Genomic DNA, 12,554 nt, shown 5'->3' with positions numbered 1-12,554 from the left:
CAGAAAATAAAAGTACAAACTAAACTCATATATGAATATAAATTAAATACTTCTATGGTAGGCAGAATAATGGCTCCCACTAAAGGTTTCCACATCCTGATCCCCAGAATCTGTGACAATATTATCTCACATGGGAAAAGGAATTTTACAGATGTCATTAAGGGTCTTGAAATGGGGAGATCATTACACATTTTCCAGGTTGGCCCAATCTAATAGCATGGGTACTTAAAAGTGGAAACCTTTCCAAAAAATGCAGGCTTTTCCAACTCACAATCATAAAGATGAAATGTTGCTGGATTTGAAGGTAGAGGAAGGTACCATAATCACTTGTAATAGCTATGTATCAGCTATATGGGTTTTAAAGTCTTTGGTCAAATAACTGTGGTTAATTTATTGCCTTCTAAGGAAATGCATGCATGTACATACATATAGTAAATAGTTGGCATACATAAAGGCTATATTCCTTATTAAAGCCCCAAATCTATGAAGACTATTTAAAAATTACATTACTTCCTCCACAACATGAAGCTTAAGTGAAAATATCAACTGATCCTTTTAGTCAATTAAGTATTCTATAAATATAGAACAAAATTCATTTAGAAATCTCATACAATTATCCAATTCTTCTTTTCAAGTTTCAATAGCTTTTTTTTTCACCAGACTCAAAAACTGTGTGTTGTTTGAATTGAAAGATAATTGTACAAATATCATTCCCTTTCCCTCTATTCCTCTCTCTTGTGTTTGCATACAAAAGTTATGGCATATTTGCCATCTCTACATCAGGGCAACAGCAAAGCTAATATTCTTTTTATTTTTCCAAAACTTCTCTTATCTAAATTAAAGCTATCCATTTTTTTCCCCCTCAAGATTTCTTCACTTTTAAGCGCAGAAAAGGTGATTGGTTTTCTTTGGGGGTACAATTTCACATAAAACCACAAGATTTTATTGTTACATATATTACTGTATACAGAACAAGTAGAATAAAGTGAAGCCATGCTGAGCTGCAGATTCTAGACACTGAGCCAGGATTGCTCACCAACATTCATTCTCACAAGCCAGCCCTCAGTGGATCAGATTAAGATTGTCTCAGGACTTTGACAAGCTATCACATATCATGGAAGTTCAGCATGCATCTGCAGCATCTAATCAAAGCCTATTCAAAACATCTACTCTATAATAAGGAGGAACAGAACTAACAGGGATGACTGAAACACAAACACTCTACGTTCAATTTAATAATTGGTGGCCACTCTCTTTCCAGGCAAAGAGAAGAAAAGAAAGGTTCTACATAATATACCAACTTTGGAACCACCCTGACTCCTTTATTTTCATGCTTGTTCTCTAGTATCACAGTTTATATGATTTAAAAAAAAATTAATATTTATTTTTGAGATAGAGAGAGACAGAGTGTGAGCAGGGGAGGGACACAGAGAGAGAGGGAGACACAGAATCTAAAGCAGACTGCAGGCTCTGAGCTGTCAGCACAGTGCCCAACACAGGGTTTGAACTCATGAACTGTGAGATCATGACCTGAATTGAAGTTGGAAGCTTAACGGACTGCAGGCACCACACAGTCTATATGATTTAAATTGTTTTTTTTTTTCTGTAATGGTAGTTTTCACATAGCTTTTCAGAGTTAGGTTTGCAAAATACATACAAGTTTAAAAAAAGTGAATCAAACAGAATTAATTGCTGATGAAATTTCCAAGTTATTATTCAGAAAGGATCAGGGAAAACAACTCTTGATTAAAGTTCTTTTGTTTTCCTCAATATAGAAATATATTTCCTTCTTTATCCTGACCCATTTCTAAGTATAGCATTTTAAATTTCCTGTCTCAACATTACGCTAATCAGCCCACTGAAAACTACTCTCATAGACCTCCCAGAGTGCATCTGATTGTCAAGGTGAAACCAGAATCAGATTCCTTATCTTTAATTAATAAATAAATTCCCTCCTTCTGAAGAGGAGGGTCAGAAGAATTCTTGATATCTAGTCTACCAATCATATATGTAAGAAAACAAGGAAGGCTGGTAGGTCAGCAGCTGAATTTTGCAAACAAAGCAAAGCTAAAATGCATTCCTTTCCTTTCTCATTAAGCAAACAAAAAAGACTGGATTAAATCAGTCTAGGATTACTGAATATAAATAAGAGAAGAAACACTAGGAAAATGAAGATGCACGTGTAATCTAGAGCACTAATTTAGATATTTTTTTCCTTAGTAACAGTTAAGAGAAATAAACTTTTGAAGATCTTTCTAATTGGAGCTGACTATAGAATTTTCCAGTTTCTTTTTTTCCTTTTCTGTTTTTTTCTAAAAGTTTTGGACTAGGTCATTATTGCTTCTAAAGTAAAGTTCAAATCTCTAAATGTAGGCATCCCATTAACTGAGGCTGTTTCATGCAAAAAAATAAATAAATAAATAAAAAGAGTTCAGACGTAGCTTATGAGTCATTTCCTTTTTTCATCGAACACTCCTCTAGATCCTGAAGCGAAAAGGACACCCTGTGTTAATTGCTAGCAGAGCTTCTCTCTGTTCCTGTCTTGGTCTTTTTTCTCAGCATGGCCTTCCCTTCACTCCTTTCTTTCTGTTCCTTACCTCTCCAAACAGTTACCTGATTGCAACCACACTTGATTTAAGAAAAACGGAAAAAAACGTTAAAACCTTCAGGTCTAATCCTGTACAGAAGACACAACTTAACAAGGAGAAAGATGAAAGGAAAGCAGAAAGGGCTAGAAAAAGAAAAGTAAAGCACAACACAGGAGCAGGCCGGGACTCTGACACAGAAAGGGAAGGCAATTCACATGAACTTTAAAAAAAAACCTCATACTTTCAAAAATAAATTTTCCTTTGAAAAAAAATTCTATAAAAAAGTTTGTCTATTTCTTTTATCTTGTAGTTCTTCACTGAATCTGAAATATTCCCTCAAGTAAGAGGTGAAAAAAAATGAACATTTCATCCCATATGAGGAGTTAAATTGAGAAATGTAATTCTTCATAACAAACAATCCAAGCTACACTATGACTGTATATTATTTTCTTACTAAATCTCACTAGGAAGTCAGGAGTGCATTTGTTGTTTAATTGCACGTTTTAAGATTTTTAAACAATGTCAGACAGTAAAATTGTATATAGTATGTTGACTTTGGTGAAATTTTATATCATTAAACAATTTATTTAGATAAAGGCTTTTATATTTTCACAAAGGCAAAGCACTTGGAAACTGACATAAAGATACTGAAGTCAGTTTGTCTAATCAAAAGTAATTCTGTATGCAAGGTCATTTCTGATTTGGCCATTTGTTGTATTACTGTTTTCCATGCCCCGCCCCCCTGGCTTCCAGCACAACCTTCCATTCTCTTTCTACCAGGTTGACTTACTTGTCTTAGTGCTAATAGGATGATTTGATCCCTTCCATTGTTACTGTATTCCTTCATTATTCGTTCTCTCCTGAGTTACTGTGTTAGTATACTTTTATTATGCTCACATTCTCCTCTATCCAGCTGAACAGAATTAAGAGCGGATGTCTGCTCAATAAATGATAGTTTGATGAGAAAGACGTAAGAACTAAATTTACAATACAATAGAAATGGGAGTAAAATACCATCAGATCGGAAGAGCAAGAAACAAATTATTCCTCAGTTGCAGGCTCATGGGAATAAGGTAAGACTCAAAGGAAGCAATGTTTGGATGGGTCCTGAAGATGAGGAATGGTATATTACACACAGCCTGTAACATGGCTGAGACATGAACTAGGTATCAGTGAAAGAACATAGAACACAACCTTCACAGACTTCATCATTTTGCTGTTTTTCTTTATGCTACCCTGGAAAACCTATGGACTATATACTTGTCTCCAAATGTGGAACCTTGTAATGTGGTTCAGATGCTCATACATTTCAAAAGCCATATAACTTTCAAATAGCTTAACCTAGTGACTCTCAGGAAAATATATGAAAAAAATGTTAAAAATTTATTTAACTCATGAATTCTATGAGAGTTTCAGTAAAATGGCAATATAACTGATTCAAGAAGAGTAGCTGAAAAGTTAGGCTATTTCTAGGATGATAGGGGTCAGTGGGTAGGTTACATAATTGGTTACTATTGTTAAAAAAAACATTTAAGTGAAGACATTTGAAAATCTAATTGGCTTTATTATTAAAACTATTCATAAATCCAACAGCATCCCATCTAGCAAGTAGAGGGGAGGTCCAAGAAGCTGTACAAGATCTAAGGTTTTTAAAGCAGAAAAGCTGTGAAAAGGGAATTTATTAGCAAGGAATTCATTGCTTTAGGCAAGGTCATCCTCCTAGGTGGAATAGAAAGGATCTGGTAGGTGCTTAACTCCCAGTGTTGATATGAAATTCCAGTTTGTTGGATAAAGTTTACATTGGGGGGGGGGGGCATTGAGAACTGCCATTAAATTAGATATTAAACCTTGGTTTAATGACATCATTTTGGGCCTGTGGTTTTCTATCTAATATTACTCACCAGGGCTTTGAAACACAATATCTAAGATTTATGTGTTCCCTATATATAACTTGCAACATGTCTGAAAGGTAAATGGTGAATCAAACTAAGTAAACTCCTTTATTTAAACAATGTTCAGTCCTCTTCCCCTTAGTACAGCACTGAAAAAAAATATATCACCTACATGTTGCCTTATTTTCCAATAAGTTTTGGATGAGTTTTCAGACACTGTACATATAATTCTGACTTACAGCCATTGTTGGAAAGATCTGAACTTGGAGTTACTAGGACTATTAAAAGCCAATACTCCCTATTTCTCATCCTGTTATGTAATATACATGGCATCAGGAATGGCATGTGGAGGGTGGTTGATGCTGAGACTGGAGCAATGGAGGCAGTAAAATCGGGGGCTCCAGGACTTTGGCAGAGGTGAGAAAGAACTGCACCTTTGGTGAAAGGTACATAAATAGCTAATCTCCCTCCTGACCATTTGTTTTATACAAAATGACAACATATTTTTTATGAACAATCTTAGGATATTATTTTATTTTTCTTTTACATTTATTTTTGAGAGGCACAGAGACAGAGCACAAGTGGGGAGGGGCAGAGAGAGAAGGAGACAGAATCCAAAGCAGGCTCCAGGCTCTGAGCTGTCAGCACAGAGCCCATCGCGGGGCTCGAACTCACAAACCGCGAGATCATGACCTGAGCCGAAGTTGGATGCTTAACCAATTGAGACACCCACGCGCCCCGTTAAAGTATTATTTTAAATGGACTTAAAGTATTATCATTATATTCATCATCATTAATATTCATTAATGGAATTAATGAATTATCTAGAATGTCAAGCTTAAATAACCTCTTTTTCTCGAATTACTAAATTATTATATAAATGTATTTGATTTACTGATGTGATTGATTAGTATAATAAATTGTATGTATCCATCATGGCCACATATACATATGCCTGATATGGATATGGTATATATGACAAATTTGACCAAATGGTTATGGGAGTTAAAAAGTGACACAAAGGTCACGTACTTAGCAGTGTGAACCATGGGTATTTTAAATTGCTTGTAGAAAATTATCAAACAATTATTTCAAAGTTCCCAAGGTGACCTTGAATCCTTTGCATCTCTTTCCAAAAGTAACATCAGCAATTTGTAGGAAGCAATATCTATTTGAGATATTAAATAAGAAAAAAATGGGATTTAACCAAGTACGCCTCTCCAAATGGAAATACTTCTTATGGCAAAGGTCAGGTTGAAGGGTAATATAAATTCAAATGTGAACTAATAATCAGAATCTTGAAAATAACTTGGTGCCTTGGAAGGCACCCAGAGTGAACTCTGAAATATGTTTATTAAGAAAACTGGGCAACTGATGACTATATCTTTTTAACTAATAATATAAAGTACAGATTTCTGAAAATCATAGCAATGACTTATATTACAAAAATGTAATTATATGTTAAAGGAATAGGGAAGAGTTTTAATATAATGATACAGTACATGAATATAGAATATAACTGAATATATACTGACTCCATAAGCATTTGTGACATGGTGCTATATGTTAAATAAGACCACCAAAATGCTTTTCTTTCTTCACACCCTCTACCAGTCCAATCATTGCAGCTTTCCAACAAGCACATCATTAACAACAGCATTTCATCAAATTGAAAAATCAGATGTTTTTCAACCTATTTGCAGTGAAAATTATATTATAGAATGATATATGTATCACTGAGAAAGGTTAGCTTTCTTGGTGTTTTAAGATACATTGTCTATCCTCTTCCCCATCTTCCTCAATCAATAGAATAAGATATTCAATATGTATTATCTGATGATTTGAGTAAATCTATGGAAAAATTACAGAACTTGCCTTCACTCCCCATCCAGGGATTCTTTTTTTAAGCTTGACACTTTCCAAACTGCCCTTTGTTAACCATGAAAAGGCCATAGTACATTTTGCTTAGAAAGAAGATTATGGAGTCATCCTCCTAGCCCCAAAATGGGTATGTATAGGAACAACCAAATGGACCCTGTGGTTCTGCAAGAGGGAGTACGTGGTTGTTTGAGAAAGGAACCTTTGCTTTGTCTTGATATTTACTTAGCTCATCTCGAATACTGTACCTATGAAGGTGATGAGGTAAGGGGGAGAACAGGCAGGAAATGAAGGGAAATGAGTCTACTCATTTGGATCCTTTTGGACTGGTGAAGTAAAATGGGGTGCTATCCAAGAAAACCACATGTGCCCTCTATGCTAGAATCACCAGTCAACTGTTACTTGTACGAATGAAGTAAAACTGTAGACAAGTCCCCTACTCCATGGCATCCAGTACCAGGGGTGGATAAGAGGTTTATATGAACAGTGGTTGAGAAAAAGGGGAAAACCAAATAATAAGTAGCTTCACAACTCTCCCTTTCTTTAGGCCATCACTGTTGAAAGCGGAAGCACTGTTAAGGTGTGAAATAGCAACAAAATAAAGGAAAGTACACATTAGGAGAAAAATTTCTGTGATTGAGATTATAAATTGGACAGCAACTCTAATTTTACTGAATGTATTAAAGCACACCATTGCTAGACTGAATTCACAGAAAAAGGACAGAATAATCCATTATCGAAATGAGACAGCCTAAGCCATAGTTAGGCTGAAGATGTAGAGGAAAAAAAAGAATACTTTCATAAGACCAAGACAAACCTCATGATTTCATGCAAATATATATCTGACTCACATTCATTAAGTATTACTATCTTTAAGGTTAGTAAGGATAATCACTTCACTGTTCCTGGATTGCCACAAGCCATATGGTAGGTAAATACAAAAGGGAAAACAAAAGCACAAAGGGCATATACTCAATCTGTTACTTCCAGCAATATTAAGGGTAACTTTGCATTGCCACTTATGACTAGGTTGATTGTCGTGTAATTAATAGTTGGTACCAAAAAGTGTTCAGCTTTTGCTTTTGCCCAATTGTGAACTCTGCCTTAAAATAAAACTGGAAGACAATAAAATAATATAAATAATTTATTTGTACATGTATTGGTGTGGTTAAGTGTTGGCAGTTTCTTCTATCATCATGGTTTATTCATTTTATGTAATTGAAAAATTACCTCCAGGGTATCATGTATTTAATTTTTATTCAATGATAAACTGCAGCAGGTGGGAGCGGCAGCTGCTTTACTAAGTAGGGAAAATTTTGTGTGTTTTTTTTTAGATGATTTTTTTCTTCCTTTTTATCCTATAAGAAGTGTTAATCTTCTTCTTCAGGTATGTCTAAAACTTAAATTTGAGTGGAAGTAGAAGCAATCATAATAATAATTCAAATTTTACAAATGCAATTGAGGAAATGTATTTGTTTTGACTAGACTTTTCAGTATACAATCCCCTACCCCATATTTCAAAACCTCCTTAGTGTTTGCTAACAAATTACTGATTAAGGAAAAGGAATAAATATGAAATTAAAGGATTTTGTTTATCTTCATGCTAAAATACATATGCATATGTTTATACATATTATATTGGAAAACAGAAAATATGCTGCATCAAGATCCTGTCTTAATGTTTTCTACTCCTAGACTTTTAGAAATAACTCACTGCTTCAAAACAACTGTTAATATCACTTACCCTCATCCACTTGCCTTTAGTCTTGATGAGTTGATAATACAGAGGTTTTGATGGTGTGACATTTTTGTGATTAAAGCCATCGTTTGTTACTGATGATAGATTTATTTATATCTGACTCTTCCCTCTCTTGATAATATCATTTACTGAATCCTTTTCATTCAGATCCTGATTGATTCTCATACTGCCCCTTCCTATAAATTCTAAGTAGCACTGTTGTAGTGCAAAGTCTTTCTTTCTCACCTGATTTACCATAATAGAATTCTACTGATCTCCTTAGCTATAGTCCAGCCAAACTAAAATACTGAAAAAATTATCTTACCTAAACTCACCTGACTTGCTGGATTAGGCAATGGACTCTATAACTCAAAATCTTAATGCCTGATGTCAATATCAGCTGAGTTGAATACTGACCACGAATCAATTGTGTTTATTCTCAAACTTGCTTATGCCATTTTTGCCTGTAAGTAAGAAATTAGGAGATATAGTAGATATACTTTGTTTTTGAGAAAAGCAATCAATGGTGGAAAACACCTACTTCTGAGAGCCAATCCTCAATCTAATCCAAATTCATACTGTGTGTTTGTTTCCAAAACCTTCAAAGTGTTAATATATTTTAATATGACCTCTGACTGGATGGGCCCAAAATAACTGGCAAAAGCAAGTGATTTTATTTATATAAAAGCAAAATAAATTCTCTCTGGATAAACCCATCATAATCCTAGGTCACAAAGAATTTCCCCAAATAATTTTACAATAAAATTGAGTAGCTAGTAGATAAAATCTTTTAGCCCCAAGAAAACTATTCACCATGAGTGAGAAGTAGCTACCTCGCCCCCAGGGGGTCAGAATCAAGACCTCCAGAGATACAGACAAGTAATTTTAAAACCCATGCTTATTGTTTCAAGAAATTAAATACAAACTTGAAAATATGAGCAGAAAATAAGAACCTCTAAAATTTTATACAGAAGATTTCCAACTTAACCAAATGAAAATTCTAAATGTCAAATATAATGATAAATTAAAAACCTAATGAAGTGCAGAGCTGCAGAGTAAAATGCATAAACACACACGCATGCACACACGCACACACATATTAGTGAACTGGATTTTCAGTTTTTATAGATCAAAAGTTGTAGGAGAGGAAAGAAGAAGATCAGGGTATACATTACTTAGTAACTTATAAAATTAGCTCCTTTATAAAGCTGGAATCTATCACAAATGACCCTGATCCTCACCCAAGTACAGAAACGAAAATTGCCTGTCTTAAAGTTTGGTGTTGAATAAAGTTTGTGTAAGAGGTCCAATCATGACATTTCATAACAACAGGCTAATCCTGCATGAATCTGTAGCCCTAATTCATAACAAACAGTCGTTTGTATACAAATATTTCTCTCTCCCCAACCAAACAGGAAATCTGTGCACCAAAATAGATTTTTCATGCATCCCTAATATATACCATTCTTATTACTATCAGCTAAACACACATAGATGAATGACTAAGCAACACTAACAACAGTCCTAGAATAAATAGTGTTTATTGGGAGGAAACTCGGTGACAAAGGAGCAGGTGCATGCCTTCTTACTGTCTTTTGCATAATGTGGCAGTATACAGTGATTCAACTAGGCTGAGTGCCAGAACCTTATAATTTACAATATGAGGAACTTATCATTTCCTTTCCTTCGCTGGAGAGAAATCCTCTTATGACAATTCAACACATTGGCCACCAATACTGTTCTGCCAGTGCTTCATCATGGCTGGGCCAACAATCCTTTCTTTGGCTTGATCAGAGTCTTCAGTCAAGCTTTGTGATTGTGGCTACATGGCACAGCTTCAGACTGGTAGCTAGCACTGATCAATATTTTATCAGGCTGAATGCTTACATATTTATTTGTATGGTTTTTATAGAGTGTTTTCAATTCACCAGAGATTCTTCACCATACGAGGACATCTCCCTACCTTTGGGAAGACATTCTATAAGACATTAATATTGGGCAAGTTAGCACTTACCCTTCCTATTCATATAATTTTGTGGAAGATGAACTTGTGCACAGAATGTGTCACCCACTGTTTCCAATTCACCTAAAACCTCTACAATGTTAAGTCAGTCCACTTCATTAAAACTTCTAAACCTTTCATTCTACCCAACTAGAAACCAAAGACAATGGTTTCCAATGATGGAATCCTGATGTATTTGTGTATAGAGAATCATAGGAGAGAGAAAAAGAGAGATGTATTACAGAAGATGTTCTGGAATTTCTATATGCTTTATGCATGATGTAATCTGTTAAAAATCTTGTTGTACTCACAGAGGAAGCATATGAGAGAATTATCTTCCTTCAAGTGTGTGACAGAAAAAAGATGCAGGCTTTTACCTATACCATCCTATGACACTTTTGTCTGGACTATTTATTTTGGTACTTAACTTTTAACATCTTGAGCAGTTTCAATATATTTCTTGTTTTGAATCAGCTCAATTATATTATCTGAAGATAGATTACCTTTATGTTCTCCCAAGAAACTAGCAAATTGCTTGGATCTTAATACATTTTTATTAAGGAACTCAGTGAGTTTCAAAGTACTACCTGTGACTTAAAAAGACGGGATACTATTTTTTATGAGTAACCTATCCTTTCAGCGAATGTTGCTCACCAATAGTTAGTATTACAATATATTGGCTGATTTTATCAAGTTAAGATAGCTTTTTTAAAAAAAATCAAATTAAGATAGCTCAAGTTAGGATCTGCTGTTCAAAATAGAGGAATAAATGATTTTACTTATCTAAAGGTAGACTAAAACCCAGTTATCAATCTATATCTATCAAATAATCAACTGATTGACCCTAGGTAATTGATACAACTTCTGAGTCACAACTTCCTCATTTAGAGTGATTATAAAGACCTAGTTCAGGTACTCTATATACTGTAAAATTATGTGAATATGTCCTATTGGTAGTACAGCAATACTAATACTGTTGTATACTTGAAGGATATAGTGTTTCCCTGGCACCATTAATTAACTCCAAGAGACATATATATCTGCCATTAATACTGGATTTACAAACAATAGAGGAAAATGCTAAATAAATAATAGAAGGGAAAATAAAGCAGCGGATATTAAATGTTGGTTTTGTGTCACATAATATTTCATAGTGTTTGCATATTTACTCTTTTTCAATAAGTTGTAACAATGGCACTCTGAATTGTACATTTATATAAATAAATCAAATAAGTCTATCAAATAAGTCCCTGTGTTCATAATGGTCTGCAGAGATCTAATTGGATTCCAATTTGTGAAAGAAAACTTGATTGTCGAAATACATCAAACAAATGTAATTTGAGTCTATACTTAGAAACGATCACAAAAATAATCCTTTAAATTCACACACGTTGCGATTTAAAGTTTGTTTATAAATACTATACTTTAAACTATGATATTTACAGAAATCATGTGAGGTAGGCAGGGCTGAAATTAGCATGACAGTTTTTATAAAATTTAAATATCTTGGCCAAAATCACACAGACAGTAATGTTGGACACAGAAGAACCAAGGTGTTCTTAATCTAAATTGGGTAATCTTTCTATATTTTTCATGCTGCCAAGCCAAGTGAGATGAATATCATGCTCTTCTTTTTTTCTCGGGAATGTGTCAGAAACCTCACTCATGAGAATAATTAATTACCATTAATTTATCATTAATTTTAAATTTAGAATTCCTTTAAAATATTATTAAAATTGTTAATAAAACCAAACTGATTAAACATAATGGCATAGGTGAGCTAACTGAATTTTTCTAAGTGTTAAGAATCCTATAGCTTAAGTAATGCAACTCAGTGATAGGTAGATGGATGAGTTCTTTTTTTTTCTTTTTTAAAATTTTTTTAACGTTTATTTATTTTTGAGAGAGAGAGAGAGAGAGAGACACAGAGTGTGAGCAAGGTAGGGGCAGAGAGAGAGGGAGACACAGAATCTGAGCAGGCTCCAGGCTCTGAGCTTTCAGCACAGAGCTCAATGTGGGGATCAAACTCACGTACTATGAGATCATGACCTGAGCTAAAGTCAGAGGCTTAACCAATTGAACCACCCAGGCGCCCCTGGATGAGTTCTGTTATAATTTGTCTTGAGTGAGGAAAAAAAAAAAAAAAAAAAAAAGAACCAGACCTGGCATAATTATTGTCCTGTTCCAAAAGTAATGATTTAAAATAAAATAAAAAACTAATTTTAATTTAGAAAAAATAGTTCAACCAAACATTCTTTGTGGTCTTTTTGAAAATAAGAAATAGAATTAAACTGACAGTTATCTTTTGTATCTTCTGTTCCTTGAAGGGTAAAACAAACAAACAAAAAAACAAACATAGAAGAATCTACACCCCTAGTGTTTATTTTGTGTTTGATGATAAAGAGTTCCTGATACACAGAAAATTATCTCTTGTGGGCTGCTAGTTCTAACAAGAA

Source organism: Panthera pardus, unplaced genomic scaffold, assembly GCF_024362965.1.
Source record: "Panthera pardus isolate Hobbes unplaced genomic scaffold, ASM2436296v1 HiC_scaffold_16, whole genome shotgun sequence".
Lineage (NCBI taxonomy): Eukaryota > Metazoa > Chordata > Mammalia > Carnivora > Felidae > Panthera > Panthera pardus.
The sequence above is the reverse complement of the archived record's forward strand: the minus strand, read 5'-3'. Positions refer to the sequence as shown.